Source organism: Somniosus microcephalus, chromosome 7, assembly GCF_052327205.1.
Source record: "Somniosus microcephalus isolate GS21.2 chromosome 7, FLI_Smic_1.0, whole genome shotgun sequence".
NCBI classification, from domain to species: Eukaryota; Metazoa; Chordata; class Chondrichthyes; order Squaliformes; family Somniosidae; genus Somniosus; species Somniosus microcephalus.
Window position 1 is genome coordinate 179,463,430 of NC_140993.1, and position 10,545 is coordinate 179,473,974.

A 10,545-nucleotide genomic window follows, 5' to 3' on the forward strand; every position below is an offset into this window, starting at 1 on the left:
TGTCTCTCCCAATGGCAACATTGCCTCAGCACTCCGCCCCTCCTTCCAGAGGAAAGAGCCAGCAAGCAGGCAAGACGAGGTTGTCCTCGCACCAACAGAAGTGCCACATGCTGAAATTGTGAGGAATATTAATAATAACCTGTCTTTGAGCTTTACAGATGTTGACGGACCTGCTGTGCATTTCCAGCTTTTGCATTTTTTTCCTTTTTATTTTTAAATTTAAACACTGCTGTGTCATTTTGGTATAAAAGACAACTTGTTTGACTTCTCCAAATACATATCTGGCATCAAATGCAGTCAGAGTTTGGCACAAAATCTTTGTTTGTTCTTTGAGCACACAGTGTAATGATTTCCTAAGAGTAGATTCTTGCACCGTGTGCATCGTGTTCACCTTACAATACCTTGCGTTCATGTCATTTCATTAGCAAGCTGGAAAAGATGAACAAAAACCCAGGCATTCCTCCCTTTCTTTGAACAAAAGATGTGATTGTGTGAAGCTTCTACAAGAGAAGCCGGAAAAGGAGCTTTGTAGGAGCCAGGCTTAAAATCACAGAGTCAGAGTAAATACCAAGGCTGCACGCCCCATAGCTTTGCTCTGCATTAAGACCTGACCATGGAGGACGAGGAGTCCAATCCGCAATCAAGACCATAGCAGGATGCAGATGCTGGCTAAGAGGTTGCCTCCAGGTCCCCCACCATCAACATCCTGGGGGTCACCATTGACCAGAAACTTAACTGGACCAGCTACATAAATACTGTGGCAACAAGAGCAGGTTAGAGACTGGGTATTCTGCGGTGAGTGACTCACCTCCTGAATCCCCAAAACCTTTCCACCATCTACAAGGCACAAGTCAGGAGTGTGATGGAATATTCTCCACTTGCCTGGATGAGTGCAGCTCCAACAACACTCAAGAAGCTTGACACCATCCAAGACATAGCAGCCCGCTTGATTAGCATCACATCCACCATCTTAAACATTCACTCCCTCCACCAATGGTGCACCGTGGCAGCAGTGTGTACCATCTACAAGATGCACTGCAGAAATTCGGCAAGGCTTCTTCGACAGCACCTCCCAAACCTGCTACCACCTCGAAGGACAAGGGCAGCAGGTGCATGGAAACACCACTACCTCCAAGTTCCCCTCCAAGTCACACACTATCCTGACTTGGAAATATATTGCCGTTCCTTCATCGTCGCTGGGTCAAAATCCTGGAACTCCCTCCCTAACAGCACTGTTGGAGTACCTTCACCACATGGACTGCAACAGTTCAAGAAGGTGCCTCACCACCACCTTCTCAATGGCAATTAGGGATGGGTAATAAATGCTGGGCTTGCCAGCGATTCCCACATCCCATGAACGAATAAAAAAAAGGTAGAATCTTGCACTAGATGTTCAAAAAAGATGCATTCATCTGATTGCTTCAGTTCATCTTTTAATGAAGCCTCCTGTCACATGTACTCAATCAAATGTCTCAAAAGAAATGCCTTCACATTGTACTCACTCATTGCAGCCTTGAATCTCGGCCTGGAGAGATCTCTAAAGCAATTGTGTTGGAAGCACTAATGGATAGGCCCAGGGATTGAGCTCGGCGCTTAGGAACCTCAAAAGTGGTGCTGAGGACCAAAACTCCTTAAGACAGCGTTAAATCTCTCCAGACGTCTCTCTCTCAACCTGCGTGTACCAAAATGTTTGCCGACAAGAAAAGGCAGGAAGCGCCTGCCTTTAAATAGGGCTCCCTCAGCCCCTTCCCGACTTGAAAATGTTGCCCTCTACCTGTCGTTCCTAGTGGCAGGCGCTAAGGCAGGGGGTGCGACTCAATTTCCAGTCCGGGGCATTACACGCTTGCTTAACATCACGATCTGTGGGAGATCGTGGCGGTAGTGTTTAGCGCCAGCGCAAAACAACTGGTCAATTTCGCGAGCGGCGCTAAAATGGCCGTGCTCAGGCGCTAAGTTGCTAGCGGCCCGTTAGCGCCCCCCCCTCCTGGAGGCGCTAACGGGAGGCACTAACAACTAAATTTTTCCCCCTTCGTCTGGTGGCTGGTTGTCAGTGGGAGCCAGCAGGGATTCATTGCCCTAGTTCCTGAAATGCCTCTGCCATGCCTATGGCTGGTCCTGCCCGCTTTGTGGTACAATTTCTATTCTTTATGTTGGGGGGTGGGATGGATAGCCTGGATGTGGCAACGCATTGAGTACCAGCTGCCTCACTCATGCCTAATCTAGCCATACCCCTGCTACTGGGCACTGCCTCAGCATGTTATGGGATCTGCATAGAGTAGAACTCAGAGTAGCAATGAGGTCAGTGAAGCACTGCCTCAAGGTCTCTTAAACTTATCTCCAGCATTTTGAAATGGACCAAGATGGCCTGTTTTAGATTAAAGTCCAATAGCTCCATGGCAGCAATGATGCTCTGATTAGGGCTCTGCCACTGGAGCTTCACAGCAGATGGGTGAATACTGTTTGGTTGGTGCAGCATGTATAATGAATTCTTCACGTCAGTGCCCTCAGAAATATTTGTGCTTTTTGTGATGAGTTGGGTAAAGCTGAAGGAGGATATGGAGCCTAAATTGTGAGTATAAAAACTACTAATTATCAGTACTTATGCAATGGAATTTGAGGCAGACAGTTAAAGACACAGATCTAGAAATTGGATGGCCCTGCCAGTTTTTCAGACATGAAACGGGTGCCTAAGCTTTCAATATAGCAGGTGTAGCATGTGCACTCATTACACGCCAGAAGTGCATCACCCACCATATTGGTAAAGACAGAAAGAGAGGTTCCTAGTGCCCACACCTGAAATAAGTGTTAGGCTCTTTGCATACGCAAAAATTGGTTTTCCCTGAATGCAGCCGACACCAGGCAGGCTGCGTTCAGGAAAACATGTTCTAAATGCGGCCTAACCAGCAGACTGCCACCAAAAAGGTAAGTTTAAAAAAAAACTTACCTGACTGTGGAGCCAGGATGAGCAGGAGTGTTCCTCCCAGGTCCACTGTAGTGTCAAAGACCATTGCCGGCACTCGCTTGGCCCCCTCCCAATCATTTCCCCTCTCTCCCGATCGAGCCTCGCTTCTGATCGTTTTCCCCCTCCCCTGATCACCCTCCTCCTTTCCAGTCGCGACTCCCCTCTCCCAATCACCCCCCTCCTCTCCCAGGACCTACCTGTGGGCTGTTGCCAGCGATACAGCAGCCTGAAATTGAAATTAACTTCACTTGCGAGCTACCTGTGGATGCCCACCGAGTGTCTGCAGCTGACCGGTCTCATGTAAATGAGACCCAAGGATTTGCAAGTTAAATACAGCTATGGATTCATTTGTAAAGAATGGATATTGAAGAGTTTCATGTTTTTAGCATGGTGGATAAGTTTTATTTAATACACATTTCTTTCCAACTATTTGTACTTTCTCAGGAGATTGTATGGAAGAATAAAATGCAATTTAAACTTAACAGAGACCTTGGACTTTGGTAAGTTTTTTTCAACTATCAACATGTTGAAAAAAAGAAGTGACCTCCAGATGTATTTAAAAAAAGGTATTTGTCAATGACCAGATTATGCAATGTTACCAAGCGATAACTGAAGAGTATTGACCTGTGCTTTTACTGGAAAATTAGTATTTTAAAGTTGGTGCCAAAATGTTTGAAAAAGAATTCCGCAAGTGGGTTTTTGTACCAAACTGGTACACCCCAATACTGTTACATATAAAAGGCAGAACCTGTTGATTGAAAAATGTTAGCCTGTAATTTGCAGTCAGCGGTGAAACAAAGGCATTCACTGCTGGCCCTGAAGTTAGCTTCCCACAAAGACCTTGCGATCTCTGTGGTGAGCAGTTCGGCTTTTCCAATGTGCAATTGAAATCAGCGCAAGTTAATGGGGAATCCCTAATGTGAGCTGTTATGTTATCAACAAGCTGTCTAAGCAACCAATCCCAATGCAGAATTCTCACAGACCGAGAACCAGGAAGTGGGTAAGCTCCTTTGACTCTAACTTTTTAAAAATGTTATAGAGAGCAAAACAAAGATTGTGGTTCTCACATGGGGAAAAGGTAAACCTGAAATAAAGATAAACAAACTTTAAAAAAAATTAAAACTCTTTTTTAAAGTTTCTTAAATTTTTTATTAAAATGGATAAATTTGACACTCCACAAAATTAAAATGAGTTTTTCAAGGCATTAACGTTTGTTTAGCAGTCTGTTAAAACCCCAGTTACACCTAATCTAAAAGGGTCTAACTTTTAATGGGGTATTTAATAGCGATATTATAGCGGAAAAGCCAAAGGCCTAGAAATTGAGCTGACGCCGCGCCAGGGCTTTAGCGCCGGAAATTTAGCGCCGGCGCTAATTCCCTTGCGCGCGCCAAAAATTCAGTAGCGCCGCGCCCAGACGGCTGCCGGCGCTACTGGCGGGCGTGAGTGCCTCCCAATGGGTGCTGAGTGCCGCATTGCGGCGCTAATCCGGCGCTGCGGCACCCGATGCGGTGCGGCAGGCTGGGGAAGTGCAGGCCTCCTCCTCCCGTTAAGGAGGCGCTGCCTTCACCCGATCGCTGGCCGTTTGATTTTTTCAAAAATGAGCCCGGCACCTCGGACAAGTGCCGGGCTTGCAGGCCAGACGCATCTGTTCCGCGGGGGGGGGGGGTGGAGGAGTCCGGGGAGGGAGGTGCGGGCAGGCGGCCGGCGGGAAAGCGTCCGGCCGCCGCGCGACCTTAATGCGCCGGCGCTAACTTGTGTAAGACTCGGTTGCCAGAGTCTTAGTTGCGGCTGCCACGGGCGAGGCGGCCGCAACTGAATTTCGGCGTTCGGGCGCGTTGCCACGGCAACCGGGACGCTGCGCACACCGATGACGTCATCGGTGCCGGCGCAGCGCAACCGGCTAACGCCGATGGCAGCGCCGAAGTGAATTTCAGAAACGGCTATCATTGCGGCGCTAGGCCCTCTAGCGCCGCAAAATGGGCGCTAACCCTACTGAATTTTCAGCCCAAAGTTTCTCTTATTTTACTGACTACACTGATTGCCAGCTATGGGGGAAGGGGTCACAGTGCAGCCAGTGTCAGAGCAGAGACTGACAGACCACAACTTCAGGATTCCTGTGTTAGGATGCACATGCGCTACATCCTGAAGTTACAGTTAGTTTCAAAGGGGTAATAACAGCGAAAGCTGTTCATTCGCCATTATTACCCACCGCAACTTCTGGGTCGATAATTCTAAAAGTTGTCCTTTAAGGAAAAAAGGAGCTCACAGACTACTAAATTTTGCCATTAATTAAACAGTCTGGGATATGTCATTTAAAGTGATTAAACTGTACAGGTTGGAAATTCCTTTAGGCTCACCCATTTAAAAAAGATGAATCTCGGTCTGCTTGTCTCACTGGCAGTGGACTAAAGGTAAGTCCCAGTATTGAGTCAGACGTCTTTTAGGGATGCTTTGGACACGGAACGTTGGTCCCTTAAATTGGCCCTTGTTGTGACCATTTTAGGTCCATAAATAGGATAGAACAAGGTCCAATTTCACTTCCCTCAGAAAAGAAAAGAAATCTACCTTAAAGGTAGCAGCCACTTAAAGGGGCTGGTGGAATAGGAACACCATGAGAGAAGCTGTAGGCACAAACAGGATTTGTGTACCATTGTCAAACCAGGAAAGATATCATTGCAGCTCTTCCTGTATTTTTGATACATCTGAAATCCATTGTTATCTGCCTGAAGCTTTGATTTGCCCTTTTAATTTCTGATTTTCCCATAGATTTTAAACTGAGTGTGGCACCAAGGAATCCTAGTAAAACCGAAGTCAATAGGGAACGGAGGAAAAATCCCCAAAGGAAGATGGTTGTGGTTGTTGGAGGCCAATCATTTTAGCCCCAGGACATCACTGCAGGAGTTCCTCAGAGCAGTGTTCTAGGCCCAACCATCTTCAGCTGCTTCATCAATGACCTTCCCTCCATCATAAGGTCAGAAATGAGGCTGTTCAATGATGACTGCACAGTGTTCAGCTCCATTCACAACTCCTCAGATAACGAAGCAGTCCGTGCCCGCATGCAGCAAGATCTGGATAACATTCAGGCTTGGGCTGATAAGTGGCAAGCAACATTGGTGCCACATAAGTGCCAGGCAATGACCATCTCCAACAAGGGAGATGTGCCATCCCCTTTGGGTAGATTCTTACTGCTCCACAAAACTGGGATGCCCGCAGCATTCCAAGAAATGTGGAACAACAAGGAAAAGAAATGTGGGTATGACAAATGATGGTGGGGTGCGGGAGAAGCATGTTGGTTTGACTGTAAGGCTCTGTGTCACTCTCCAATACTTCCAAGGGCCAGCACAGCTACATGCCCTGAAGGATGTAGATCTGAACTTGAGGATATGCAAATGATGATGCCAAAGGGGAACCATGAACCTGCTGCCTTGATGGTCACATAGATGCCGTCAATCACTCTCTATTCATGACAGAAGGAGGCCATCGTGTCTGTGCCGGCCGAAAAAGAGCTATCCAGCCTAATCCCACTTCCCATAGATGCCATCAATCAATCCAGCAATTCAGTGCAATTTTGAAGCCATGTCATTCTCCTGTTCTGCTATTCAGTGGGAAAGGAGATGAAAGTGCTGATCCTGCTGAATTATGCAGCAATAACTTCTTTGATATATCCACAGGCAACAAATTGGCTGATTTTAAATCATTATTTGTTGATGAAATGTAGGTGATGCTGGCAAGGCCATATTTGTTGTCACCCCTAGTTGCAGTAAAAAGTTGATGGTAGGCCGCCTTCTTGAATTGCAGCAGTTCTTGTGGTGATGGTACTCCCACAATGGTGAGAATGATGCTGAAGCTGATCCCTGAGTTAGCCTGAAAGGAGGAAACAAAATTGAGCTAGGAGGTGTATTTTACTGCCATTGGCAGTCCTGTTTCTATGGTTGAGGTTTGGGCAGGGCTCCTGCAGCAGTTGCCTTTTATTCTGCTGCTGCCTCTGCAGAAACAGTTCCCCTTAGATCATTGATTGGAAGATGTGCCTGGGACAATTAGCATAATGATGGGTACATTCAGTACACCTATGGTACCATCTGATCTCCGTGGCATGCCTTTTTGTAACTTTAGGAGATCAATTCCTGACCTTGCTGCCTTTAATGCCCATTTTAAATGGACAGACTTTGTGATGTGGGTGAGGCAGTTTGCTGCAAGGCTCCATTTCCCTCCCTTACCACCTAGCACCTAGTCTGGGAAAGCTCCTGGAGTTTGGTAAAGCAGTGGTGTATAGTCTGGAGTTTGGCTGCAGTGGGATTGAAGTGTTGGAGTGCGGCAACAATGTGAGTGGGATGGCTTTAGTTTGGTAGTACTTTGGAAAGGGGATTGGATTTGGCTAGAACTGCGAGGTAGAATATGGATTTCAGTTCACTGATGGACATTTGGGTTCTGACAGCAAGTGGTGAGAAGGAATTGGTTGACAGAGTGGGGGGTGGGGGTGGGATGGGCGTTACCATTCTGGAAGCACTAGTTTGATCTCTGAATTGCTTAAAAATTATATTATATGTTTTGATTTGTTGTGTTATGTTGTGTTATGCGAGAAAAGACCATCGTGTCTGCCCCATCTTTTGTTGGACTGATCGCCGTGTACTTACTGTTTATGTCTCCCACCTCCTGAGAGAGGTTAAAAAAAAGCAAATTCAAGAATTCCTCTCTGACACCAGATATGCATCACGAGGCTCCAAAACCCATTGGTTATTACCCAGAATAATCAGTCATACCGTTTTTCTGCTGTGACCACATTTTTTTCCAAACGAGCATCTACTGCAAGTTTCAATCCTCACTATCACTACCACCGATAGACTGCTGTTCCACAGGTCAACCCCATTGAGAAAAATAAAACTCACTCACTGCTTTCTTAATCTGAATGGGCGGCCCCGAGTTCCACCCAGCCCCAACACACCAAACAATCTAAGTACTTGTATGTTATCAATGTCCTTAATAATTGTATATACCTGAATTAGATTCCATCTGAGTCTATGGGGTTGATTTTAATTCGGGGCGGGATCAGTGCATGGGCAGGGGGGGGGGGGGGCAGGGGGGTGAGTCTAAAGTGGGCGGCACACCAAGAGGAAGGGAACGGAGGGTGGCCCAGCCGATTTTAATTTGTCTCCTGTCCGAAGCTGACAGGATTGCCGTCAAGGCCGGCGGTAAGAGAAGGAATTGTGGCAGGAGCAAGATGCTGCCAAGGACAAATCCGATCATTGAAGGGAGAGGCAAGATTGCAGCAGGGGAACATAAGAACATAAGAACATAAGAAATAGGAGCAGGAGTAGGCCATTCGGCCCTTCGAGCCTGCTCCGCCATTCAATGAAATCATGGCTGATCTTCTGCCTCAACTTCATTTACCGGCCTTATCGCTATATCCCTTGATGCCCTTACTAGTCAGAAATCTATCGACTTCTGTTTGGAATATACCCAATGACTGAGCCTCCACAGCCCTCTGGGGTAGAGAATTCCAAAGATTCACCACCCTCTGTGTGAAGAAATTTCTTCTCATCTCAGTCCTGAATGGCCTACCCTTTATCCTGAGGCTATGGCTCCTGGTTCTGGACTCCCCAGCCAAGGGAAACATTCTCCCAGCATCCACCCTATCTAGCCCTGTAATCATTTGTTATGCTTCAATGAGATCCCCCCTCATTCTTCTGAATTCAAGAGAATATAGGCCTAGTTTACTCAATCTCTTCTCATATGACAGTCCCGCCATCCCAGGAATCAGTCTGGTGAACCTTCGCTGCACTCCCTCTATGGCAAGTATATCCTTCCTTAGGTAAAGAGACCAAAATTGTACACAGTACTCCAGGTGTGGTCTCACCAAGGCCCTATATAATTGGAGTAAGACTTCTTTACTCCTGTACTCAAATCCTCTTGTAATGAAGGCCAGCATACCATATGCCTTCCTAATGGCTTGCTGCACCTGCACATTCACTTTCAGTGACTCATGTACAAGGACACCCAGGTCCCTTTGAGCACCTGCATTCCCCAATCTTTCACCATTTAGGAAATACTCTGCCTTTCTGTTTTTTCTACCAAAGTGGTATAAGGATTACTTGCGAAGCACGTCTGCCCAGCCTGGCCCTCAAGGGATCCTTCCAAAAATTATAACATGTAACTTACATTGGCTTCTTCTGGCAACTCTGTTGCTTCCTGCCAGGTTTCTCTGGCGGTTTTGCCACTGGGTGGGCCTCCTCCCAAGTTGCAGTAAAAGTATTGCTGTGATTAGGGCCCCGTCTGCATGTAGTGGACGCCTCGGCTAACCTGAAAGTTGGCAAAGAGAAGATGGTGGTGGGCGGGAATGGAGAGAACTTGGGATGATAAGTCAAATTGCCTGATTTTAACCCCTTCAATGCACCATCCTGGGGGGTTAAAATCGACCCCTAAATCTCTCCAAAAGATCCAATCCCAAAGCATAAAGTCTATCTCCATGGCTTAATGCACTTAGGCTGGGATCCTCTTTGTTGTTCTTCCCTGTATCTTCTCAAAAGGGGAAAAATTCAGTGGCACCCCTTTAGGGGCGCTAATTTTGCCAGGGCACTACTTTTAGCGCCCCAAAATAGTTAGCACCCCTGTGCCGTAAATTCACAGGAGGCGGGGCACAACTGGAAGCGCTCCCCCTCTTTCCTGGGGCGCTACCATTGAATATCGCGGCACTACTGCAACAGCACCACACGTATCGGCATGTAGCGCCGCAGTATTGCAGGCCTCCATCCCCTGATTAAAGGGGAGGGGCCTAGCACTGCGCACACCGGGACCCTGCTGGACCACCGGGGAGCTGGGTTCCGGGAAAACAGCCCGACACTCAAGGAGTGCCGGGCTGACCGATCACGACCGGCACCCCGCATAAAAAAGCGGAAGGGGGCAGGTGCTGGCAGACAGCCCAAAATAAATGGCCACCCGGCACCTGCCTTTTAATTTGTGCCGACACGGCCGCAAAAACGCCACCCTGACCCTGTGGGACATATTGTCCGGCGGTAGGTCGGGGGCGCGACCAAAGTTTGTGGCCAGGGTGCGAGCGGGGCGCAGCGCATGGCGTAACATCATCGCCGGAGGCACAGTGCGTGAGCCACTGCCGGCTACCGCCGCCGCTAACCTGCCATTGAATTTTGCGGGAGGCGTTAGCAGCGCAGCACCCAGGCACCCCGGGGGTGCTAACGGGAGGCGCAAAGCACCCAAATTTTCCCCCAAACTGTCCTTCCTGAGGTGGGGGTGGGGGGGGGGGCGACGAAAGGTTACACAATACACCAGATGAGCTCTCAAGACAGCCAGACTGGTTCCTGGAAAATAAGTAAACACTGTTTTCTTTAGTTAATTAAATATCACAGTTGCATAATTTAACATACAGATACCAATCTCTGCCTCGCTCAAACAATAAACGCATGCCTGGTTTCTCAAGAAGAAAACTGAGTCATCAATTTTTGCACCTCTTAGAAAGTGGGTGGGTGGAGGTGGGGCTTGCCCTCTGTGAAAGGGCAGGCTCGTCAACCATAAACATTTTCAGAAATTACATTTAAAAAAAACTTCATTTACCAAGGATAAAAGTCCAA